The 27,054-nt window shown below is 38.4% G+C and overlaps 1 long non-coding RNA gene and 2 pseudogenes across 1 annotated transcript in view; all 3 read right to left on the bottom strand.

Moving 5' to 3' along the window:
• Nucleotides 1–7,795: 7,795 nt before the first annotated feature.
• LOC129033314 (uncharacterized) overlaps nucleotides 7,796–27,054 on the bottom strand; it is a 32,623-nt gene continuing 13,364 nt past the window's right edge. The window contains exons 2-4 of the long non-coding RNA XR_008501571.2: nucleotides 23,281–23,384; nucleotides 18,610–18,665; nucleotides 7,796–8,400 (exon numbers count right to left, since the gene is read on the bottom strand). This is a non-coding gene — a long non-coding RNA (uncharacterized LOC129033314). The remainder of the gene's footprint in view (nucleotides 8,401–18,609; nucleotides 18,666–23,280; nucleotides 23,385–27,054) is intronic.
• LOC129033313 (inorganic pyrophosphatase-like) lies at nucleotides 11,909–12,843 on the bottom strand (annotated as a pseudogene).
• LOC129033312 (phosducin-like protein 3) lies at nucleotides 17,363–18,081 on the bottom strand (annotated as a pseudogene).

Below are 27,054 nucleotides of genomic sequence, written 5' to 3'. Positions count from 1 at the left end.
TTACAGCTTTGATTTCCTTACTTGTTATTAGTCTGTTCACCTATTGGATTTCTTCATGGCCCAATCTTGGTAAGTTGTATGTGTCTAGGAATTTACCCATTTCTTTTAGGTTTTTCTTATTGGCATATAATTGCTCATAGTAGCCTCTAACAGTCTTTTGAATTTCTGCAATATCAACTGTGATATTTCCTTTTTCATTTCTGATTTTATTTATTTGGGTCTTCTCTCTTTTTTTCTTAGTTATTCTGGCTAAAGGTGTGTCAATTTTATTTATCTTTTCAAATAACCAGCTTTTCATTTCGTTGATCTTTTGTATTTTCTTCATTTCAATTTCATTTATTTCTGCTCTGATCTCTATTATTTATCTTCTTCTACTGATGTTTGATTTTTCTCTTGCTCTTCTAATTCTTTAAGATGCATTATTAGGTTGTTTATTTGAAGTTTTACTACTTTTTTTGATGTAGGCACTTAATAGTTATAAACTCTCCTCTTAGTAGTCCTTTTGCTATATCCCACAGGTTTTGATATGTTGTATTTCCATTAATATTTGTTTCAAGAAATTTTTCAATTTTCTTTTTAATTTCTTCATTGATCCATTGGTCATTCAGGAGCATATTATTTAATTTCTATGTATTTTTATAGTTTTCAAAATTCCTCCTATTATTGATTTCTATTTTTATTCCATGTGGTCAGAGAAGAGATTTGATATTATTTCCAATTTTTGAATGTTTTAAGACTTGTTTTGTGGCCTAACATATGGTCTATACTTGAGAACAATTCATGTGCTGAGGAGAAGAATGTGTATTTTGCAGCAGTTGGATGAAATGTTCTGAAATATCTATTAGGTCCATTTGGTCAAAGTGCAGATTAAGACAGATGTTTCTTTGTTGATTTTCTCTCTGGGATATCTGTCCAATGATGAAAGTGGGGTGTTGAAGTCTCCAGCTATTACTATATTTGGGCATATCTCTCTTTTTAACTCTAATAATATTTGCTTTATCTATCTGGGTGCTCCAGTGTTGGATGAATATACATTTACAATCATTATATCTTCTTGCTGAATTGACCAGTTTATCATTATGACCTTCTTTGCCTGTTTTTATAGTTTTTGTCTTGAAATCTATTTAGTATGATATAAGTATAGCTACTCTATAGCTACTCCTGCTCATTTTTGGTTTCCATTTGCATGAAATATTATTTTCCATGAAATATTATTTTCCATCCCTTTATTTTCAGCCTATGTGTGTCTTTATAGGTGAAACGTATTTCTTGTCAGCAACAGATCACTCAGTGTTTTAAAAATTCATTTAGGTACTCTATGTCCTTTGGAGAGTTTAGTTCATTTATATTCAATGTTATTATTGATAAGTAAGGACTTACTCTTGCCCTTTTGTCATTTGTTTTCTGGTTGTTTTGTAGTCTCCTCTTCCTTCTTTCCTTCCTATCTTCCTTTTGGTGAAGGTGATTGTCTCTGGTTGTATGTTTTAATTTCTTTAATTTTTATCAGTTCATCTTTTAGTCTTTCTATTCTACCTATATGTAGTTTTTACACCACAATTACAGTGTTATACTATTCTGTGTTTTTCTGTGTAGTTACTATTACCAGTGAGTTTTCTACCTTTAGATAATTTCTTATTGCTCAATAAAATCCTTTTTTTTTTTTAAGATTAAAGAACTCTCTTTAGTATTTCTTGTAGGACAGTTTTGGTGTTGTTGAAATCCCTCAGCTTTTGTTTGTCTGGGAAAGTCTGTATTTCCCTTTCATGTTTGAAGGATATTTTCACCCAATATACTATTATAGGGTAAAATTATTTATCTTCAGCACTTTAAATATGTCGTACCACTCTCTGCTGGCCTGTATGGTTTCTGTTAAAAAGTCTGCTGCCAGACGTATTAAAGCTCCATTGTATGTTATTTGTTTTTTTTTTTCTCTTCCTGCTTTTAGGATCCTTTCTTTATCCTTGACCTTTGGGATGTTGATTATTAAATACCTTGAGGTGGTTTTCTTTGGGCTAAATCTGTTTGGTGTTCTATAACTTTCTTGTACTTGGCTATTGATATCTTTCTCTAGGTTTTGAAAGTTCTTTGTTTTCATCCCTTTGGATAAACTTTCTTCCCCTATCTCTCTCTCTCTCTCCCTCCTCTTTAAGGCCAGTACCTGTTAGATTTGCCCTTTTGGGGCTATTTTCTAGAGTTTGTAGGTATGCTTCATTGTTTTTTATTATTATTTTTTATTTTCTCTTCTCTCCTGTCTGTGTATTTTCAAATAGCTTATATTCAAGCTCACTATTTTTTTTTCTGCTTGATCAATTCTGCTATTAAGAGACTCTGATGCATTCCTCAAGATGTCAATTGCATTTTAACTCCAGAATTTCTGATTTTTTTAAAAATTATTTCAATCTCTTTGTTAAATTTATCTGATAGAATTCTGCATTCCTTCTCTGGGTCATCTTGAATTTCTTTGTGTTTCCTCAAAACATCTTTTTTGAATTATCTGAAAGGTCACATTATCTCTGTCTCTCTAGATTGTTCCCTGGTGACTTATTTAGTTTATTTTGTGAGGTTATATTTTCCTAGATGATCTTGATGCTTGTGGATGTTCACCTGTGTCTGGGCATTGAAGAGTTAGATATTTATTGTAGTCTTCACAGTCTGGGCTTGTTTGTACCCATCCTTGTTGGGAAGGCTTTCCAGGTATTTGAAGGGAGTTTGGTGTTGTGATCTTTTTGGTCACTGCAGCCATATCCTCATTAGGGGACTCCCCAAGTCCAGTAATGCTGTGTTTCTTGCAGTCTTATAGAGGTACCACCTTGGTGATCTTGGATAAGATCCAGAAGAATTCTCTGGATTACTAGGCAGAGACCCTTATTCTCTTCCCTAAGTTTTTCCCAAATAACCAGAGTCTCTCTCTTTCTGTGCTGAGCTTCTTGGAGCTAGGGGGAGGGGTGACACAAGCACCCCTGTGGCCCCCACCACTGCAACTCTGCTAGGTCAGACCTGAAGCCAGCATAGCACTGGATCTCACTAAAGGCCATTGTAGCCACTATATGGCTACTGCTTATGTTTGCTCAAGGCCCTAGGTCTCTACAATCAGCAGGTGGCAAAGCCAGTCAGTCTTGTGTCCTTCCCTTGAGGGTAGAAAGTTCCCCCGGGTCCCAGGTGGGTCCAGAAATGCTGTCTGGGACCTAGGGCCTGGAGTTGGGAACCTTAAGAATCTACCTGGTGCTCTATTCTACTGCAGCTGAGCTGGCACCCAAGTCCTAAGATGAAGTCCTTCCCACTCTTGCCCCCGCTTTCCGTTAGCAGTGGAGTCTTTCCTTATGGCCACCACCACTACAGGTCTGTGGGGAGTATTGCCAGGCTACCAATGAATATCACTTAGGGCCCAAGGGCTCTTTGGTCAGCTTGTTGTAAATGCTTTCAGGCCTAACAGACTCACTCTTCAGGGTAGTGGGCTCCCCTCTGGCCCAAGGCAGGTCTAGAAATACCATCCAAGAGCCAAGGCATGGAATCAGGGACCCCAAGAGCCCAATTGATGCTCTATCCCACTGTGGCTGAGCTGATACCTAAGCTGCAAGACAAGGTCCCCTTTACTCTTCTCTTTGCTTTTCTCCAGCAGGAGTCTCTTTCTGTAGCCACTACACTGGGAATGTGCTGGGTCACACCTGAAGCCAGCACATCTCTGAGTCTCATCGAAGGCCCATGGTGAGTACCACCTGGCTACCACTGCTGACTCTTTAGTCAGCAGGTAATGGATCTTGCCAGGACTAGGTCCTTCCCTTCAAAGCAGCAGGTTCCCTTCTTGCCTAGGGTATGTCTAGAAATGTCATCTGGGAGCGAGGGCCTGGAATGGGTGCCTCAGGACTCTGCCTGATGCCCTATCATACTGTGACTGAGCTTGTATCCAAGTTGAAAGACAAAATCTTCTCTACTCTTCCCTTTCCTTTCCTTGAGCAGAAGAAAAAATCTTTTGGAGCTGCCAGCTACACTAGGCTGGAGAAAAGGTGGCACAAGCACTCTCTTGGCTGCCTCACCTGGTGTTTCACTAGGTTATGTGCCCCCTAAGTCCACTGACTCCAAGCCTAGCACAGCACTAGGACCTCCCTAGGAGTTGCAGTCCTTGTGGCCTAGACTTCAAGTTTATTTAGAATCCCAGAGCCATTTAGCCTGTTGTGGTGAGGCTTGCCAGAACCTAAGTTTTGACCACTGGGATGGACGATTCTCCTCTGGCTAGGGCTAGCCTAAATGCTTCCTCTGTAGGTGTCTGCAGAGTTCTGCCTGGTGTTGCTTTCTGCTGTGACTGGGCAGAACTGAGTTCTATTGCAAAGTCCCACAGTCACTGTGCTCTCCCTCCCACAAGTACAGAGATTCTCTATGCCATGTGGCTGCTACTGGGAGATGGGGGAGTGGTGTTGTTGGTAATACAGGATTATTTTTCCTACCATCTTCAGTGTCTCTTTCAGTGATATCAAGTTAAAACCAGGTCCTGTGATTGCTCAACTGGTTTTTGATTCTTATGATGGTGCTACACATCTACACATCTTATGATGTGTAGATAGTTGTTAAATTTGGTGTTCTTGCGAGGGGGACAATCGGTAGAGGCTTCTATTTGGCCATTTTGCTCTGACTCAGCATGAATTTTCTGATTCATTTCTTACCAGTCAGTAATCCGTGTGGTCTGTAAATATATGCATATTGGATCTGTGACCTAAAAAATGCCTACTAGAGTACTTGGCACAGAGTAGGTGCTGTAAGTATTTGATAGATAATGAATGAATGCATTGAATGAATGAAAACAATGCAGATATTTATTTACTGGCAAGTTATTTTCTTTCCTTATATGCAGCAGAAAATGACCTGGCAGTATAATAAGGCACTGTGGTAAAGTGGAATGAAGATTGAGCTTATTGGCTCTGTTAGGGCCAATTTGATCATCGTACATTGTAGGCCAGTGTCTATATACCATGAGCATTTCAAAGATCTAAAAGCGTTTGAGAACTGAAAAAAGTAATTTATTTAACCATTCCTTTATTGGATGTTAATTTTGCTTCCTAGTATCTTGTTATTAGATATGAGGCTGAAGAGAGTAACTTTGTACATAGTCATTTTGTATGGGTACCAGTATATCTCTAGGATAAATATCTAAATGAGAAAATACCAGGTCAGTGGTCTTATGAATTTTTAATTTTGATAGCTATTACCAAATTGCTTTCCATAAGTTTATTAACTTACATTTCCACAAGCACTGTATGAGATTGCCTATTTCCCCATAGCCTTACCAACAGATGGTATTATTAAATTTTGAAGTTTTGCTAGCCTGATACATGGATGCTCTATATTTTAGGAATTCATGGCCTTGTTATGGGAAAAGCACTGTCTGTCTGTCTGTCTGTATTTATTTATTTATTTATGTTTTTGCTTTATTGTTACAAAATGAATCTGAGGAAGACGTTAGAAAAAGAAAAACATTTATTTTTCTTATTAATGAATTTATTTATCTATATGCCTCATTGTTCCAAAAAAAATCTGAATCTGAGGATATTTATAAAAGATTTCTAATAATATAGGATAAAACATAAAAAGATAAAAAAATTAGATAAAGAGAAAAAGTGGGTGTGGAATTCTGATAAAGGTTTGGTCGCTATACAAATGCTTATATCATTAGGTTCCATATAGTTGCTGAAGAAGTATTATAAATGTGACTGTGAGTTCCCTGGCAGCCAATGTAAAGGTGGAAATTTGGTTAGTTTTAAGAGTCACAGTGACAATAATACTAATAATAAATCAGCTGTTTAGGAGAAGTACAACTTTTTCTTTTGCTAGAATGTCCTCCCCCCTTTTCTATGTGGCAAATTCCTATCAAATAGGAATCTAACTCTCAATGAATCCTTCCTTGATTAATCTATGTACTTTGCTGTTTCTTTGCTCCCACAGATCTTTGTACGAACCTCAGTTCTAACACTTGTTATGTTCACTTGGAGGTACAGCTTATTGGCTCAACAAACGGGCTTTGGAGTCATATGCTTGAGTTCACATTCCAATTACTCCTTTCATGGACTGCTGACTTTAGTCATTTTACATAACCCATGGGCATGTAACATGAGCAAGAAAATAAATGTCTACGTAACTTTTCTAAGCTCATGTTTCCTCAATTGTAAAATGGGACTACTAGTAGTATCTGCCTTAAAAAGACTGATGTGAAGATTAAATGAGATTATGTGGGTAGAACACTTAATACCTTGCTAATTAATGTGGTAAACGATCATAAGTAATAGCTGCAATGGTTTTATGTCTATCATCCTAACAAGCTACTTACACTATCTGCTCTCTGGGTTCTTGCAGGTGAATACAACCTTTAACAGCTACATGATATTCTTTGAATTGCTAATACTGGATTCATCTGGAAGAAATACTAAAATCCAAATTCAAGGAAATGAAAAAATTTCACAGGGCCTGAATTTCCATTCAGGACCTATCCCTTTGATGTTGGCATTTTCACAGCTGTGGCCAGATGGCAATCTTCTCTATTTCAGGGGAGGTGAATCAGAAGATTCTAAATGTCAGTTTGCTTTCAGATGCAGTCTTGGAAGGAAGACCTTTGCAATCAATGAACGTGTTTCTACAGTATAATATCAAGCCCACGTAAATTGGTTTGTCTTGCATACATAGTCATTAACACCTATGGTATCTCAGTTTAATCAACTATGATTTCACAGTAGCTAAGGGATGCATAAGCTTATCAGCCAGTTTTCATGTTTACTTTTAATGATATTAATTGACATTCCAAAACTCTAAGGTGAAGGAGCCTTCTAAAATTCCTTCTCTGACAAATGTCCCAGGGCCTTCATGTATTAGTCAAGATGAGCTAGGTTATACTGCAGTAACAAACAATTCTAGAATCTCAGTGACTTCTTGTTCATGTTACATATCTGTGAGTTTTCAGGTGGCCCTTTCTCATCGTATTTACTCAGGGATCCAGGCTGACAAGTGCTTCCATGATTACCATGGCAGGGGAAAGCAAAACAAAACAAAAAGAGAAACAAACACAAAAACAGGGTGAATGGCATACTGACTATTAATCCTTCTGTCCAGAAACGATACTTTTCACTGCCATGAACATTTCATTGGCCAAAGAAAGTCAAATGGCTAACATTAAAAAGGGAATTGTACCTGAAATAAGGAGAAAGAGGAGCTTGTTAACCTGGCAATACCAATATTTAGCTATTATAGAACACTCACTAAATGTCTCAGTTCTTCTAAGCGCATTATCTCATTTACTTCATAGCAACCTTATGAGGTAGGATGACAGACTCTCCTTGCTTATTAAAATCCATTTCTCCCTTTTCTCAAAACAATAGAGCTGGACACATGGACTTCCAACTAGCCACTATATTTCCCAGCATCCTTTGAAGCACATGAACATGTTAGGGCCAATATGTGAGTGTAAATGTTGAGTGCAACTATAGGTCACCTCCTTAAAGGAAAATCCCTTTGTCCTGGGTCAGTGTTCTATTTCCATTCCTTCGAGATGGAATTCTATGACCCAACCTCCACAAAGAAGATGAGGACAATGACCTAGGGGAAGGTAGAGTAACAAGATGGAGGGCACGTGGGTGTGTGAATGGGTGAGTAGAGCAGAACCTCTCCACTACTGGATCCACTGCCACATGAGAAAAAACTTGTATCATCTTTAAGCCACTGTATTTTTGTGGCATTCTATTTTCTCCAATTAATTTGAGGTAGGCATATTATCCTCCCATTTTACGAATTAGAAACTGAGGCACAAACAGTTGAATAATTTACCCAATATCATAGAGTTTATTAATAAGAAACATCCAGTTTTGCATTTATGCAACTCGGTCCAAGAGCCCACACTTTTAATTATTGCTGCCTGTTTACTGACCTCTCAACCAAACATGGGCCACTTGGGCAATAGTTGTGATGAAGCATTTTAAATTCTCAGGCGTTTATTATATGTTTCCATTCTGTGAACTACACATGTGTAGGACATTGAATGGATGTGACATGACTTTGCTTAGTGACTGAGTTGCATTTACCACTTTAAATTATCCCTCTTTTTTGGGGAGAGGTTTAGGTTAACCCTTAGATCTAGAAATAGGTTTGCCTCTTTCTTTTTCTTTTTGCCTTTTATGTCACTTCTAGGCTTGTGAGAGGCTAAGATGATTGTCACTTTTCCCCTCTGATTTGCACATCCCCAATTATCCTGAAGAAGTTTTACAGAATAAGCCATCAAGTTATATCCTAAAGGATATACCTATCCTTTAGGTCTCATTTAGAAATACTGGAGTTTAAAGCACTGGTCTAAGGCTGATCTTCCAATCTGGCAGTTAAAGGAAGTTTCTGAAGGCTGTTTCTGGTTGGCCACTGCTTTTGACTGCCCTAGGAAAAACATCAGAAAGACTTTTATGTCATTAGAGCTGCCAAAATTGGTATAAGAATATAAATTTTCTTATTAAATCTGTCCTAACTCAGTCAACAAAGATGTGGACAATGGAACGAACAGACATTTTATACAAAAGAAAGACTGCCAAACATATGGGCACAGTGAAGCCACAATTATTACCTTTTGAAACTCCTACCATGACCACAATATGTCTTTTTATTAGCTTTATACACACTGGGTGGTTTTCAGAATATTCTATAATCAACATTTTCTCCTTCAGCACCCTGAGAAAATAGAGATGTTCAAATGATGGCTCCATAAATATCTATGGAGAAAAATCACAATGCCTAGGACGTTTCTTGATGAAAAAGCATTCTCACATTTCTGTTGGAACAGAAATACTATGATGTTTCTGGCAAGTAAGAGTTCATATACAAATATGGCTGCTGAGATGTCAACAGGTCAGCTCTTCACACCCAAGCTGTTAGGGAAGACCTATTCAAATCTGTCATCCAGAAGAAATAATAACCATAGCACCTTTCCTTAAATGATACTTCACAGTGTTCAAAAAGCTTTTATAGGTGGTGGTGTAAGAAGCATGGGAGACGTCTTGTAGGAACTGGATTATTTTTATTTTTATCTTCTCTGACAGTCTGACTATGCGTTCCTCCTCCACACAGTAAAAATGAACTGCTCTGTGATAGTATTTAAGTTATTATCTCTAAGCTCCAAATCTGCCCCCTGCTTTGTGATGGTAGAACTGGGACTCTACAAACCACATTTCTGCTTTGCAAGCTGATCCCAGTTAAGCTTTGCTAATAGGAGGCACTTCAGGGTGACTCCAAGGTTGGAGGAGGAAAAAGGGATTTGTTTCTTACTGTTCTAGCTTTGCTGCTTGTTCCTTTGAATGTCACTCCAATGATGCTACTTCACCTCAGCAGGAGAAATTCCTTTCTATAGCAGCAACTAAATTTAGTTTATAGTTTCTCTAGCACTTGTAGAAGTGCTCCATTGCTCCATCTCCAGAGATACTCACCTCTAGGAAGAGGCTGGAGCTCCCTCAGAAGTCTGGTTTCAGCCCCTGAGACCCTCTGCTGAACTCAGGGACCCATTAATCAACAGAAAGCAAAACTCAGACTGGCTTAAGTAGAAAAGGAGACTTACTGGCTCATATAGTCAGAAGTCCAGGAGTTGGAAGAGTTTCATTATTGGTTGATCTTGTTCAGTGATATCACCAAGGACCGAGTTTTAGTATTTTTTTCTTCTCTCTTTCACTCTACTACCCAGGTCCAGCTTCATTCCATGACTGATTTTGTGGTACCTTTTCCCCGACCAGTGAACAAAATCCTTGTTCATTGCATTGTTTGGACTAAACTGAACCAATCATGGTGAATAGGTACTATGTACTGATTGGTGTAGGATTGGGTTACTGACCATTCTTAAGCTAGTTGTCATGTCAAGGTCGATGTGAGGATAAGGTAAGATTATTCTGATTCGCATACTAATCAGGACTCATTCATTTCTTGGACTGGCCATGAGGTTCAGGTGCCCACAGCCAATGAACCATCTGAGAAAGAGGTAGATATTTTTAGAAAGGGGGAATAGGTTGCTGGATAAATTACTAATTTACCAATGGGTACTGGCTATCCAGTACCCATACAAATCCTTCTTCCTGTCCATACTCTCAGAAACATTTATGTTTTCCTACTAGAAACAACTCAAGATTTAGTGTGTTAGCTCCAAGTTCCTTTTGATTCTCTGGGTGATGTGGGATCCTCTTCTTCATGTCTGGCTGAAACTTCTCATAGTTTAGGGACTTTTGTTAATAATATGTTATCCATCTATAACACAATCTATATAAACTGATGAAGAAAGAACAGGATAACTTTAATTAAAAAAAGAATCCCATTTGGAAAAGAGAAGAGTGGGAAACAACCCACAGTAGCCATTAGTCTATGACAGTATCATTCCTGCTGGACAGAAGTAATGGGGACTAGAGTACAGTAGTGAATTCTTTGGATGGTCATGCTGGCTGCTCAAGGTCTTGTATTTAGGAGGCTATCCTTTGCCCACTCTTTTCCTTGGCTCCGTCTGGGAGGCAGTATGTTATTAGGATTAAGAGTAAAGGCTTTGGAGTCAGAATGCCTGGGTCTAATGCTGGATTTGCTACTTTTTTTTTTTTTTTTTTTTTTGAGATAGAGTCTCACTCTGTCACCCAGGCTGGAGTGCACTGGCACAGACTCGGTTCACTGTAGCCTCTGCCTCCCAGGTTCATGCGATTCCCCTGCCTCAGCCTCCGGAGCAGCTGAGATTACAGGCATGTGCCACTATGTCCAGCTGATTTTTGTATTTTTAGTAGAGACGGGATTTCACCGTATTGGCCAGGCTGGTCTCAAACTCCTGACCTCAAGTGATCCACTCGCCTCGGCCTCCCAAAGTGCTGGGATTACAGGCGTGAGCCACCGTGCCCGGCTGGATTTGCTACTTTTTAATTGTATACTTGGGTTCTAATACTGGATTTGCTACTTTTTAATTGTAAGTTTGGGTTCTAATACTGGATTTGGGACTTTTTAATTGTATGACATTCAACAAGTTTCTTAAACTCTTTGTGCTTCAGTCTCCTCAGATGTAAAACAAAGACAATAATAGTACTTACCTCTTAAAATTAGTAAGCATGCAAAGAGGAAATTAATGCATGCAAAATTCTTAGAACATTATTTAACATATATTGAGTGCTCAGGAAATGTTAGTTATGATTATTTCAACTAGCCATTGAGGAGGATAATATGATACTTTCAGGGTGCCTTTGGCAGGAGAACGTCCTTCAATTATTTTTTGTTTTCAGAGATTCAGGGGGTACATGTGCATGTTTGTTGCATGGACGTATTGCATATGGTAGGGTTTGGGCTTCTAGTGTAGCCATTACCTGAACAGTGAACATTGTATCAAATAGGTAATTTTTTGACCATCACCCTCCTCCCAGTCTCCCCTCTTTTGGATTCACCAGTGTCTATTATTTCCATCTTTGTGCCCATGTTTACATGTGCCCTCTGTTTAAAGAGATACTTATAAGTGAGAACATGTGGTACTTGATTTTCTGTTTCTGAGTTATTTCACTTAGGATAATGGTCTCCAGCTCCACCCATGTTTCTGCAAAAGACATTATTTTATTCTTTTTTATGGATGCATAATATTCCATGATGTATATATGCCACTTTTTTTCCAGCAAAATAATTTTATTTCCTAACATATGGTAACATATACATCCAATATGTGCTCACCTTGCACATCTATTCACACATGACTTCCAAATGACAACTGCTTTGATATTTAAGCATGTGCTCAAAGTTATCTTAGTTGAGATTTGAAAAATGCTTTAAACAGATAACATTCCGAGTATATTGGCTTGGTCACAGCAGAATTTACTTTAGTTAGATGAGTTCTACAAATTTAAAGCATTGAAAAGCTACTACTTTTCCCATCCAGATGAATATGATGCAGCAATATCAGCTTGTATTCCAGAGAAATCTCATTAAGTTTTTCTGGTGATGGAACCACTTATGCGCATCTGTTGGTACTGTGCAGGCAGATTCACAGGGTGGTGGTAAAGCATCCACAATGGCTCTGGCAGCATCAGGATCACACTTGAAGGGCCTCTCAGACACAGTTGTATTCATGCAACTGATTCCTTTTCCATTCATTTTCTTAGTCACTAATACTTTCCAATGGTCATTAGTGCTTTTAATAACATCAATCGCAAAGTCCTTATCTTTAAGTTCTGCATTAAAAGCAAACTCATTTCTGATTTTCCATCAGGAACCTTATACCTTGTAACTCAGTCCACAGTAGCTTCTAAGTAGCCAGGTTTCAGCAGTTTGACATCATTGATATCATTATAATTGGCTGCATCAGGATCATCTACATTAATGGCAATGACTTTCCAGTTAGTTTCTCCTTTGTCAATCACAGCCAATATGCCTAGAACTTTCATGCCAATTATTTCACCTCTTGCACATACCTTGCTTCCGATTTCACACACATCAATTGGGTCACTGTCACCACAACAGCCAGTATGTTCATCATTGTGCCCTGGGTCTTTCCAAGTCTGAGGGATGGCACCATAGTTCCAGATATATCCTTTATACGGGGACAAATTCACAACATAACGAAGTTTTTCTTTTTTCACATTAAACTTGTTTAATGGGGTTTAAGGGGTCCTTTGTAGCAATCTCCATTTTTGCATTAGACAGCGTGATACTTCCAACTACCACGTGGAACACATCCTTATCTGCATAAATTGGAATATTATGAAATGGAGATATACATTGTCCTTTCTCATTTTTGAGGAAGACTCGGTACTACAGGGAGAAGGGTGCAGCGTGCACCTCAGTGCTGAAGCCGCTCATGGTGCCAGAGTCCAGCCACCGCCGCTGTCACAGAGCCACAGGCCCAGCGGGCATTGCCGACTGATAAAAGGAGAGAGCCCTGCGCCTGCGCACTGCAAGCACTCTATAGCACCTTTTTTTTTTTTTTTTTTTTTTAAATCCAGTCATCTGTTGATGGATACACAGGTTGATTCCATGACCTTGCTATTGTGAATAGTGCTACAATAAACGTAAGAGTGAAGGTGTTTTTTTGATATAACAATTTCTCTTCCTTTGGGTAGACGCCCAGTTACGGGGGTTGTTGAGGGGGGTTGTTAGTTATTTGAGAAAAGGGAATACTTCTACACTGTTGGTGGGAATGTAGATTAGTATAACCTCTATGGAAAATAGCTGGAGATTTCTCAAATAGAACTTCCTTCAGTATTTAATAGGCTTCTTACCTAATTGCTTCTGGTCAGTTCTGTAGTCAGATATTTGGTAATAGTCAGAGATCAGATTCATAATCCCTGAGTTTGGAAAGTAGATCTTTTGAGAATAGGTATTGGTTCATGTGCAACTGGCCAAAATTTTCCGCCCACTTTTGTTTTGAAACAAAAATATCTTAGATCATCTCACTAATGTGTTTGACTAGCTACATCTTGTTTCTTTGCCTTTTCTTGAACCAAAGCTTCCACTAGGAATACCCATTGTGAGCTATATCCATAGTGCATGCTTGCCAAGCTGCAAAATCAACTGTCAGGCAAAGTTGGAAGGGTAAATCCCCAGCCACCAGTGCTCAACTACTCTGCCCTATTGAAGCTGGTGTCATCTTGGCTGACTGTATGATTGCGGGCCTTATATTACCTTTATCTTTCTTGCCCAGATTGATGGGAGCAGTTTATAGACAGAAGAATGCCTCATGACAATATATCGATCAACAAAATGGGCACTTGAACTATTTAAGGCATTATACCAGGCATCATCCCCTCTCATTGCCATTGCTCCAACACTAGCTGAAGTTTGAGCTGCTCTATAAGACTTTTATAAAGGTCTATTGGGAGAAAATATGAAGACAGGCCCAGGCATTTATAGAAAGGCTTTATTTTGTATCCATTTTCACACATCACCCAGACAAACCATGAATTTTACTTTTCCAATTTTCATATAAAACTACATACACCGCACTGTACATGTAAAACAAATTTGGAAAGGAGCCTCAAGCTGGCCTCTGAAATTGTGTAAGCAATTATCACATTTTTGTGCGCAAATGCAGTAATTATATGTGTAATTTGGCAGCTGGGTTTGAAAATTTGGCCTTAAATGGAACATAGACAGGAAAAATAAATGTTGGAAAATGCCAATATTTTATAAAGATTTTGAATCAAAGAATGGTGGAATTATTGCAAGCCATCTTAATTTTTAATTATAATGATCATTACACAATATACAATAATTTTTTGAGGAAGAAAAGAACTATAGATCAATTGCCCATAGTTTTTGTCAGAAAAAAATGCCTAATTTCTTTGGGAGGATAATTGTATTTTTCAGAGGTTATGGTACATATTTCAAAAGCTTTTTTTTCTTATAAAGAAAAGATAGTGATTGCCTAGTAGTTCAAGTTCTATGACATATTTTACTATGGGAAGAATAGAACTCTTTGTACTGATTACTTTAGAGGAAAAGTAGTATTAAGTCTGTACTTATATTTGAGCTAGTAATCTTAAATTAGATAAAGCTTTCTTATAAGCATTTAAGCTTTGGAATATGAGATTACAGCCTAAATGAAGAGTAATTTAGATTTCTTTGATCTAGATTTAAATTGAATTTACATAGTAAAATCATAGTTTTTATATTGTCATCAAGATTGACTCTAATGCATGTGCTTTTTCATGTGGTTAGGAGGGCTAGGGATTGGATTTAATATAAGGATGGCTGTGGAGTAGTATCTTCTATTAGCAGGGTAATGGAGAGGTTGATTTTGCAGGTTCTGTAGTTAGCCAGCCTGGATTCCAATCCTGGCCTTACTACTCTAGCAGCCCTTTCTGCACCTCAGTTTCCTCATCTGGTAAAATGGGAGTGGTAATATGTCCGTCAAATAGAGGTTTTGTCAGGACTGAATGAGATAATCATCTAAAGCACTTTGTACAGTATCTGGCACTGGTAAGACCTCAGACATGGCAATCTTTTTTTTTTTTTTAAATCATCATTTGCTTTCTAGCGTTTAAATTGCAGTCATGACTAAGTGATCAGAAGAGATTGTGCAACTCAGAAATGCAATCTGAGGGGAAGAGAAAGCCAGTGAGGACCCAAGTATGTGGAAAGTTCTCGAGAAATTCAGGTTCTTCATGATGAGGTAGTGTTCCCAATAGAGTGATAAAGGAAGAAGACAATGTGGGCTGAGTTCAGTTGTGGAATTTTATTTCAATTCTGTATCTAGCAATTAGAGCCTTCCAGGCCCGTGCTAAGCTAAGGTATAAAGAAAGATTAAGCAAGTCTCTCTCTAGGAGCCTACAATCTTTAGAAGGAATTAGATAAGTACGCAAATGGTTATAATGCACAATGCAATACAGCCCAGGGAGAAATGAACAAAAAAGATGTCATGGGCATTATAAAAAAGAACAGGGGAAAAATATGTAGGTTTTTTTTTTTTCACTAAGATTTTGCAAGTTTTCTTAGAATAGGTAACTTTTGAGGTAGGCATTGAATACTGTAAAGGTTTTGGTTAAGCAGATGTAATTGGACTGGGGAGAAATTCCAGGTGAAGAAAAGAGGAGAGAAGAGAAGGGTGCACCCAAGAATACCTGGGGCTTCCAACGTGGTGAGGAGTCATGGACACAGGCCCTTAAGGGAGGCTTGGCTGTATTTGGAAAGCCTTTAAATGATATGGTGAGAAGGCTGCTTCAATTTCATAAGCAGCAGGCAGCTTTTAAAGAGGAGTGTCTTGATTAGATCTGTATCATGCCTTAGATAATCACTTTGAGATCTTGTTAAAACCCATATTCCTGTCCCCCTCTCCCAGAGATTCTGATTCAGTAGGTTTAGGGTGGAGCCCCAGAATTTGCATTTCCAACAATGTCACATGTTACACTGATGCTGTGGGTTCACAAAATACATCACAAATAGCACTGCCTTCCAAAAGTTTTGTTTGCATGTCCCATTAGTAGAAGAATTTTGAGTGTGTATCCTCACTATATGTATTTTTACTCATTTGTAAGTTATAGACAAACTACCATGTCAATATCTATTATGTATATCATAAAACCTATACTAATTATAACCCTAAAGGCTGAGCTGGCTGGGTGTGATGGTTCATGCTTATAATCCCAGCACTTTGGGAGGCCGAGGGGGGCCGATCATGAGGTCAAGAGATCGAGACCATCCTGGCCACCACGGTGAAACCCCGTCTCTACTAAAAATACAAAAATTAGCTGGGTGTGGTGTCATGCACCTGTGATCTCAGCTACTCAGGAGGCTGAGGCAGGAGAACTGCTTGAACCTGGGAGGCAGAAGTTGCAGTGAGCCGAGATTGTGCCACTGCACTCCAGCCTGGTGACAGAGTGAGACTCAGTCTCAAAAAAAAAAAAAAAAAAAAAAGCTATGCTAATGATAATCATTGCTTTATTTTTATTTAAATTATTAATAGTACAGAAGTTTTTGTTCTCACTAAAATTATAATTATATTTGAGTATGCATCACTATTTTACAAACTTTTGTTAAAAAAATTCTTTAACTTTTGTTAAAACATTCAAATGTGTTTCTCAATTCAGCTTTTCAGCACTTTGTTGTAATGGTTTTTGCAAGTAAAAAACATGTCTCACAAAGATGCATAAATCCAAATGGAAGAATTTCGTTACTGGCTATTTTAAGTAATTCCCATTCACCAAATTTGAAAATGCTTATGTTAAAATTTGGCTAGTAGATTTCCGTCTTCTTTGATGTCAATCAGTAGTTCTTACAGACAATTAGGGAATATTACCGTTGTTTTATTGTTATTAAAATGGGTTCAAATTCCACTGAAATTTTTTGTTTAGAAGAATTTTAAACTGGTTTAAAAATCTTGTTTCCAACTTTTTAGAATGTACTAATAGGAGATTTAAAAAAATTGATGATGATTGCATTTATCTTGTTTTTGCATCTAAATCACATCTGTAGTCCCAGCTACTCGGGAGGCTGAGGCAGGAGAATGGCGTGAATCCGGGAGACAGAGCTTGCAGTGAGCCGAGATCGCGCCACTGCACTCCAGCCTGGGCGACAGAGCGAGACTCCGTCTCAAAAAAAAAAAAAATTTTTTTTTCTTTCGTAATTCATTATTGAAACATTAACTTTCACCTTGAAGGGATAAGTTTTTTTTATTTTTTATTTTTTATTTTTCCCGTACCAATAGCTGTTTTTAATTTTTTAGAGGAAATACTATAATTAAAAGAGTTCCAAAAAATTTAACAATTCCAGCAATGATTATTTCTAAAATGTAAAGATTTGAAACATAATTTATACAAAGCTAAAAACCAGAAGGATTCGTTCTTGCTTTTTCCTTTTTTAAAAAATCCAGACAATTTGTTACAAGACAGTTCGGCATGTGATAGCAGCTGCAGCCTCAGTCACCCTCGGAATTGCTGTCCCTCCCCATGGGGACGGAGCGCCGCACTGAGGACAGCAACATGTGTTCAATCGGCTTCTTAGGGTTTTCCTACAGGTCCATCTTAATTGCTCCAGATTCAGACAGTTTCCGCTCCAACTCATCTCTTGTCAGGTGCATGCCACCAAACACCGGAGGACCGATAAACTGAGCCTTGATATCTCCTTCCAAGAAAACAAATATCGTGGGCAGATTCCTATCAGGATAATTGGGTATGCAGGTTGTTGAAATGGCTTTGATAAATTTGACATCAGGAAACTTCCTGGCAAGTCCTCTGAGATGCTGATTTATCAGGGCACTGAGGGGAATTCCTTGTTTGTAAAGGTGCAAGATGACCCACAAGCCCTCACCAGCTTTGGTAGCTTCTTGAACATAATCCTTTCCTGAGATCTCCAAAATTTCTCCAAATGTATTCTTCAGTTTAGATGCTTTCCGCTCAACTAGTCTCTGCCGTGTGTACATTTCAATAGCACGTTCATCCTCCTCATTAAACTTATCTTCATGATCTTCCAGCCCTTTCAAAGCCCTATCTTTATGTGTTGTCACCACTGACTGCTGGAGGATGCGCTGCTCCTCTTCCACCTCCTTTTCCAATTCTTTCAGACTTTCCTTGGGGGGCAAGATGTCCTTTTTGGTAAGACGTCATTTCACTCAGTGTCTGCGTTGGGGTCCTGCATCTTGTTTCCAATCGCTCAAGCCAGTTGCTCCACCACGTTTATTAATATTAAAAAAATACTTGAGAGGTAGCATGCATGCTATGGATAGCCCCGTTATCACAGACAAGGTTAGCATATTTGGAACACTTGTCTATTTTGTAAATATACGTTTTTAGTTCTAATTTTTAATACCTTGCCACAAGCAAACCTCTGTGCTGTAGAAAATACATCCATAAGTAAATATAAATTGAGAGGTTAATTTATTCTCTCAATTTATTCTAAACAATTAAATTAACTATTTTAAAGTTTTTTTAAACATAAAATTAACTAAACTGATGACATCTTGCAGTATTTTGTGCACTTCTGGCTCCAGTTCCTTAGCTGCAAATGCTTGCCTGTATATAGCAGGATGTCACATGTGATCTGTCTCAGGAAACTTAGCCAAATCCTTTTAAAATTTTGGTCAAAGGATTCGCTCTGTTACTTACACAGCTTTACTGTTAAAGAAGTTATTTACTCCTGGGAATACATCTTATCTGCATATCTTACCTTTGGCTGTTTGAAACAAGTGCAGTTCTTCATACATTTTATTATTGAAACACAACCTAGTGAAAATCATATGATGAGACTTGGTAAAAAAGAAATATTTGGACCCATTCAAATTACATAACAAACTTTGTAAAACAGTAGAATTTGTCCAAATTCTTGATTAAAAATAAAATCTCAGGAATGGTTTCTATAAATCTTATGAAAATGGATTCAAATTCCACTGAACTTCCTTGTTTGAAAGATTTTAAACTGGCTAAAAAAATCCTGTATTTGTTGACAAAGGTGTCCATTTTAGTTTGTACCAAATTATTTTGCATGTATTATTTTAACATTCACCGAAGCAAAAAATTAGAATTTCATAATAAAATGTAGCCTTTTGATTTTCACTGTTAAAAGGAAACTTTACGGTTGGGCACAGTGGCTCATATCTGTAATCCCAGCACTTTGGGAGGCCAAGGTGGGTAGATCACCTGAGGTCAGAAGTTTGAGACCAGCCTGGCCAACATGGCGAAATCCCGTCTCTACTTAAAAAAATACAAAATTAAAAAAAATACAAAAATTACAGGTGGCAGGCGCCTGTAATCCCAGCTACTCAGGAGGCTGAGGCAGGAGAATTGCTTGAACCTGGGAGGCAGAGGTTGCAGTCAGCCGAGATCGCGCAATTGCACTCCAGCCTGGGGGACAAGAGCGAGACTTTGTCTGAAAAAAAAAAAGGAAACTTTACATGTTTAGTGAAGGCTTTTAAAGTAAAGAGTTGAGTTTTACTTAACGTAAACATCTTTGAAAAATTGCACAGGCTTGTGTCTATGTTTTAGAGTATATTATTTCTCTTTTTTCTTATTTTTGAAGTAGTTTGTTAATTGTGATTGGTTCATGTTATCATTACCATTATTTTAAAGATCTGTATATGCATACCATAATCATTAACCAATATGTCAAGATGCAATATACACATAGGATGAAACTGTTAATGAAAATATATCTAAATCCATATTTTAAATGGTCTTCTAGATAATTTTGAATTTTTAAGGCTAATTTCTTATTACTGATTTTATCTTATAGTGTGTTTGATCAAGAGTTTACACCAGGGGTAGTAAATAGATTCAAGAAACAGTACAGTTTTCCAGAAACAACCAAGAAATAAAATACATGTCTGATCTCAAGGAGCTTTAAATTACATAAAGAGATAGGATGTATTCTCATGGAGTCATTCCAGGAGAGTTACAAAGCCATGGATCACTGATTTGGGCAGGACTGTAAACTGAGGAGTATAAGGAAGGAGGTAGGCTTGCTTTTCCCATGGAATCACTTGCTCCTTGATGAATAAAGTTGTGCCAGACTGATTCATTTCTGTTGACTAAGTCAGCTTCATCCAGCCTAATAACTCAGAGGAGAATATAGTAAGACCCAAACACTTCAATATGAGTGAGTTTTAAGGTATTTTATACTTTTCAGGGTTTTTGTGAGGATCAAATGCCTACCAGATTGCCTGGCATATTGTATGTGCTCAGCAATTAGTAGTTATTATTGACAGGATTAGCAGGAGGGGTTTAGATGTGGGAGGGAACAGCCTTGTGTGTATCTCTGAGAAGATGTGTGGTAGAGAAAGGGCTAAAGACATTCTGAATCTATTTTAGGATATTATGCAGTCTGTAAGAATGGGTAAAATGCATAAAGTATACTCTTAAGGGTGTACTTGCACTATCTAGGGGGATTGAAAAAAAATGACTGTTATGGAAGGAAATACTTATGTCACTAGGGAGCCTAATTAGGGAAAGTGGGTTTTAAGAGGAGTTGAACTTTGAGTTGAGAGATAACCAATGAAGTTAGGTGAAATTTAGGAGAGTGAGAAGATCAGGAAATACTCCATGTGGAAACATTGATATAGAAAAGTAGATTATGAATAAAAACCTGAACTCCTTAAGTTTCTGTTTTTTTGAATGTAAAATGGTGCATAATTCCACAAAGGCAAACAAAATTCTCATTTATTCATTGTCTAAACACACACACACACACACATATTTAGAGACAGGGTCTCCCTCTATCACCAAGGCTAGAGTGCAGTCACAGGATCATAGCTCACTACAACCTTGAACTCCCAGGCTCAGGTGATCCTCCCATCTCAGCCTCCTGAGTAACTAAGACTACAGGTGGATGCCACTCTGCCCAGCTAATTAAAAACAATTTTTTTTGTAGAGATGAGGTCTCGCTATGTTTCTCAGGCTGGTCTCAAACTTCTGGCCTCAAGCAAGCCCCCTGCCTCTGCTTCTCAAGGTTCTGGGATTACTGGTGTGAGCCACCGTGCCTGACCCTAAACCCATATTTATTAAATGCCCACTATGTGCAAGTCACTGTTATAGGCATTGGAAAACAGCAGTGAGCAAAAGAAATAGTCTCTGCTCTCATGGAGTTTACATTCTACTGGTGGCAATAGACACAAAGATAAGTGATAAACAGAGAAGAGAAATAAAGCAGGATCAGGGTTTTGAGTATAGCTCGATTGTGTGTGTGTGTAAGCATATCTTAGATTCCCTAAAACACAGAGCCTGAGATACACCTTATGTCCTAAAAATTTTAGGAGATGAGGTTCCAGGGCAGCCAAAGTAGGGGAAAAGGGAACATAAAGCAGTGAAATCAGGGAAGCGAATAAAAGGTGGCACATTTGGTCACAGCCCCAGAAGGAATAGTTGGCTGCTTGATCACTAAGGACATTTCCAGAGAGGCTATATGGAGCTTTACACTTTAAAACTGTCTGCTGGAGGGAGGAAAGGAGGGCAGTTTATGTTGCTTTCTTCCCATCTTTTGTTTCTCACCGATCAAAGCTTTCCTAACACGATGTTCCACTTCTGGTTTGTGTTATCTGGTCTCTCTGGGAAGCTATTGGGGAGGCCAGAACCTTCATGGCCCAAGTTGGTTTGGACCTGGACTCAGGAGCTGTAGAGGGCTGACTCTCTCTTCACAGGGAAAGCCAACTCAGCCAGCAGAGCTAAGAGATGAGCAGATGAAGGTGTCAACCAGCGGTTTGATCACAAGAATTGAAGAGCTTTAATTGCATTTGGTGGAGCTACTCCATCTAGGAAGTAGGGCAAATGGCTGATGTCTGGGAACAGGTAGGACAAATGAATCTGAGGAGGCACATAAATTGGATCTGGTATATAAGCTCTTTTCTATGGTGGGCAGACCTCTCGGATAAGGTGCTACTTGAGCAGAGTTCTGAAGTAAGTGAGAAGGCCAACCAAATGGATATCTGGCAGAAATTTATTCTTGGCAGAGAGTATCTCAAGTGCAAAGAGCGTGAGGAAAGAATAGGAGGTGGTATCATAGAGTATTTGAGGAGCAGAAAGAAAGCCAGTGTGGCTAGATTGGAATCAGTTAGGGAAAGGGTGATAGAAGATGAGGTGAGAAAGGCAATAGGGTCCTAGCCCAGGAAGGGCTTTCTGGGCCATGATAAGGTCTTTGGCTTTTTATTCATAGTGAGGTGGAAGCCACTGGAGATGTTGAAGCAGAAGAGTGACATAGTATGACTTTTTTTTTTTTTTAATGGAGTCTCTCTCTTTTTGTCACTGAGGCTGGAGTGCAGTGGGGTGATCTCAGCTCACTGCAGCCTCTGCCTCCCAGGTTCAAGCGATTCTCCTGCCTCAGCCTCCTGAGTAACTGGGATTGCAGGCACCTGCCACCCATGCTGGGCTAATTTTTGTATTTTTAGAAGAGATGGGGTTTTACCGTGTTGATCAGGCTGGCCCAAAACTCCTGACCTTAAGCAGTCCACCCACCTCGGCCTCCCAGAGTGCTGGGATTACAGGCATGAGCCACTGCATCCGGCTCTGACTTATGTTTTTAAAGGAACATTCTGGCTTTTGGTAGAGGATAGTTTATGGAGGAGTAAAGGGGAAAGGTGGGAGACCAGCTTGAAGACTCTAGGATCAGATGGTGGCTGTTGAGATAGGGAGACAATGGATTCTGGTTATATTAAAGTAGGGCTGTTGGTGTGAAAGAAAGAGAGAACTTATGGATGATTTCAAGAGTCTTGGCCTGATCAACCTGAAGTAGAGAAATGAGTCTCACTAAGGCCAAGTTCATTTCTTTTGATAGGAACTTATCTATTTTGCCAATAAGAAGCTGTCGCTGAGCAGGATCTTCCATTGTAAAATATTCTGAGTTGAAGTCACACATAATGCATAATATGTTCAATTAATTGATGTTTTAGATCCACCGGGTATAAGTCAATTGAAATTTAAAATTTTCATTATGCATTAAATCTAGTTATAGTATCTCTGTCAAAGAAAAAGGCAGAATTTAGCCCTAAAAGTAATAAATTGCCTAAGCGGTGGCAATTAGTGTGTGTGGTGGTTGTGTGTGTGTGTGTGTGTGTGTGTGTGTGTGTGTGTGTTGGTTAAGGGATGATGAAATGAATTTATTTTTAGTAGCCCTACAATGAAAGGGAGGCAGGAACTCCCATACAATATTTTAGATTGCTTAAGATGTTGTCATGCCAGTTTTCATTGCTATTGATGCTAAACACTCTAAGAATATCTCTGGCTCATACAAAAGGTCCTGAATATTTCAATGATATATGAAACAAAAAGGCTTCCTAGATGTCTGTGAAACAACACTGATGCCTTCAATGAATGCAGTGGTAAGCATTTATTACAGCACCTGGAATGCACTTACCTGGTTGCTTTTTGTTCCATTAACAAGTTGTGAAAAAGTCTTGATGGAGCTTTTAGCTGTAAAACATCTTAGAGCATAATCTGTTTGTAGAAGATTAATTCCATCTGAAATAGAGAAGCAAATGATAAACAGCTTAAAAGACACAAAAGAAATAGATCCTGTTACAGTTGAGGACAATAATATTGTTCCACATTTAAGAAAATTTTTAGTGAGAGAAAAAAAAATCTGAAAAGAACCATGAGTTTAGCTGTGTTTATTACAAGAAATTAGTTCGGATATTTTTGCAAAGACATGTTAAAGGGGAATGAATAATTAGGACTTTTCTCAGCTAAAAAAAAGACGTAGAAAATGTTATTTTAAAAACATTTTTGGTTTATGTAATTATTTGAAAGCTCCCCTTAGACCCTAAAAACAAAAACAATTCTCCAAACTTTAAATTTATGATTTATTTATTTACTTATTTTTCAATCTGAACTTTCTGAAAAGAGTGACCGCAAACTCGAGTGAATCCTGATGTCTAGTCAGGAACAATACAGATGAGACTTCACTGGCAGAAGTTCTGCTTGGGACAGACAAATACTTTATTGATAAGGAGATAAATAATTCGATGTGTTCTCTGAATCTGCAGGGAATATGGTTAGATTACAAAATTTTATTTGTTGTTTTTTTTAATAACAGAGGTCAATGCGCACTGTTGTCAGCAACATCAGTAAGAAGGAAGTACCACATCAGCTGTAACCCACTACAGCTGAACAGGAGAAACTGATCCAGGTTTTAGTGCAGCTCAGGGCATGCTGTGAATGATTAGCAAATGTGGATACTCAGTATGCCTTGTGGAAAGACACACTTGATGATAAATAACACTCTTTAGAGTTTTAGACAGGCTCAGGGAGAGATACACTGTTTACCCAAAGGGTAGTAGCATATGACATTTACCCCCACAAGGAGATGTTGCAGATGGGAAATATTATCAATTCCAGAGGAATTTTTAGATACATTTATAGATGATACACATGGATGTCTGAGTGCTTCTGGGACATTCCAGCATCTTTGGACTTTCACTTAATTCACTAGTCATCCTTTGATAGTGAACCTGATGTGCCATTAGTGAGGCCTTAATGTAATATCTTTTATGTTCTAATTTTAGGAAAACCTGATATAATGAAGTAGTCATAAATTTATTTTTGCAGGGGATTAGGCTAGGCAATGGTAAGTAAGAAATGAAGGGCATTTTCTTATACAGATTGTTATTATCTGGTAAATAATAATAGTAATTATTATGTTTCCCTAGGCGACATAAGTCCTGGTTGAAATGGCATGACATTAACAGTAACAACACATATTTCTTTGGTTTTCCTCTCATCTGTAATTGCAAGACCTTTACTTCTGGAAAAGGTCCTGCATTTATTGTTGAGAGTCCCACATGGTTTCTGATGAGTACCACATATGGCCCCCATATTCTTACCATTTCTTCCATTGCCTCCTTCTGCTTAGGCCTCCACCCCTCTGACATTTCACTGGGCCCACAGCCAAGCTGCCCTTTATGGTTCCACCTTTGTTGCTAAGCATCACTACCATTGATGCATGGGAGTTCTTAGGTGGCAATGGGGCCTCATACTTTCTGGAGTCCTTAGGGTGCCAGAGCCACATGATATTCCTGGCAGAAGCAGATAGAATGTTTCTCTCCCAGTTTTGGGTTATACCATGAAGCAGAGCTATTTGTGCCAATTGTCTTAAAGAGCTCTACTGCAATAGTTCTCCCTTTTCTCATCCATAGCTTTCCCTCCCTGATTCTTTCTTCTTTCCCTTCCCTTCTCCCCCATCCCCCATCACCACAAACACAAATGAATTTCATGGAGACTGGGGGTGGAGGAAAGTGAGGGTAGGGTAAGTAAATCCAGGTGACAACTCATAACTCAGAATCACTCCCTCCTCCAATAACCACTGTTATCAGACTGTCATGCATATCTGATTCCCTTTTCCCTTAGGATGAAGTTCTCTTAGTTCTTATAAATAGACTCACAGTCAGCCTACTTTATCAGGCCTGAAACCATGCTCAAACATTATAGGCTGATGTCTGTTAATAATAATTTACAGTTGAATCTCATCACAAAGCATTTTCATAGACACTATCTCATTTTTCTCACAAGAGCCGATGATTTTTTGGACATTTTACAGAGGAGGACACTGAGGTTCAGAGAGATTAACTAATCAGGGTCATACAGCTTAGGCTTTGCATGCAGATTCCATAGTGTGGTACTCATACTTCACCACTCACTGGCCTTCACTCACTGGTAAAAGGAAAGAATATATTTTCTTTTTGAAGATATTTTTCTTGGATCCTCCTGACCTCCCATTCTATTTTGGAACAACTACTCTCTAGTCCTGTTGCATAGCTCTCCACCTGGGATACGTGTTCATTGAATTTTTGCTTCAAAAATAACATGTCTTTTAATTTCCTCTCTTTCTGGCTTTCCACATGAATCCTTTGCTCAGTCATAGAGAATTGTGTGCAATCTTCTGAATGCCCATGCCCCTTCCACCTTTGTGACTTTATACATGTGTCTTAGATTGGGTTCCCTAAAAACAGACTCTGAGATGGAGAATTGCATGGGGAGTGCTCTTGGGAGATTCACTCACAAAGAAGTGAGAAAGGAAAGATTGCAAGGAATTGAGGAAGGAGACATTGTAAGGAAGACAGGATTGGGCAGAGGAAGGAGCTGATGTGCATGGTGGTTGCAACTGAGATCTTAGACAATTCTACAGGGAACAAAACCTTGGGGCTAGACAGTTCCCTGAGGATGAGAGAAATTCCCAGCCAAGAACAAAGATGTGAGCAGTCAGCATCTGCTATTGCCAGCAGCCGGGCGATAAGTGAGTCAGCCTTGAAAATATCAGTGAAAATATCCAATACAGTGAATATCCACTCAGTGAAAATATCCACTACATGTATTTTCTCTCCACTTTAATGTCCTTACCCAGCTTAATTGTTCAAACTCATGCCATATTTTACTTGTTTAATATTTGAATAATTTTTTTCTGATACTAGTAATTTTTCTTGGAGCTTCCATTGACATTCTTTCCCTCTCTTCACCATGAGAAAATAAACATATGTTTGAATTTAATTGCTAAGCTCAACCTGCTCCTTTATTTTAAAATGACTGCAATAAAATATACTTTCTTTTTGAAGACATTTTTCTTGGATCCTCCTGGCCTCCCATTCTACTTTGGAACAACCGTACTCTAGTCTTGTTGCATAGCTCTCCATCTGGGGTATGGGTTCACCGAATTTTTGCTTTAGAAATAATATTTCTTAGATTCTGTGTCTTCCTGTTTCTTGTGTTTCTGTTTACAGCCTCAAGTTACTTTTTACAAAGGACTGATGGAGGTAAACTTTTTGTCTAAAAATGTATTTGTTTTGGCTTTACTTGCTATTTTGGCATGAATAGAATTCTATGTTCAAAATAATTTCTACTCATAACTTTAAAGGGTTACTCCATTATCTTTTAGCAGCTAATGTTGCTGATGAGAGGTCTGATGTCTTTGTGCTTCTCCTTCCTATATAGATAACCTGTTCTTTTTAGGTGACTATTTTTGGATCTTCGTGTTGTCCTCGGTGATCCGAAATGTCAAATTATCCCTAGAGATGGCTCTTCTTAAAGTTATCCTGTTAGGCGCTTTGCAGTTGCCTTTAATCTCATGGCTTCTGTCATTTTTCAGCTGTGGAAATTTGCCTCCAATGTTTTATTTCCTTTATTTTCTTAGTTTCTTCTT

This window comes from Pongo pygmaeus, chromosome 2, assembly GCF_028885625.2.
Source record: "Pongo pygmaeus isolate AG05252 chromosome 2, NHGRI_mPonPyg2-v2.0_pri, whole genome shotgun sequence".
NCBI classification, from domain to species: domain Eukaryota; kingdom Metazoa; phylum Chordata; class Mammalia; order Primates; family Hominidae; genus Pongo; species Pongo pygmaeus.
Note: the sequence above shows the minus strand (reverse complement) of the source record. Positions and strands in the feature narration are given on the sequence as shown.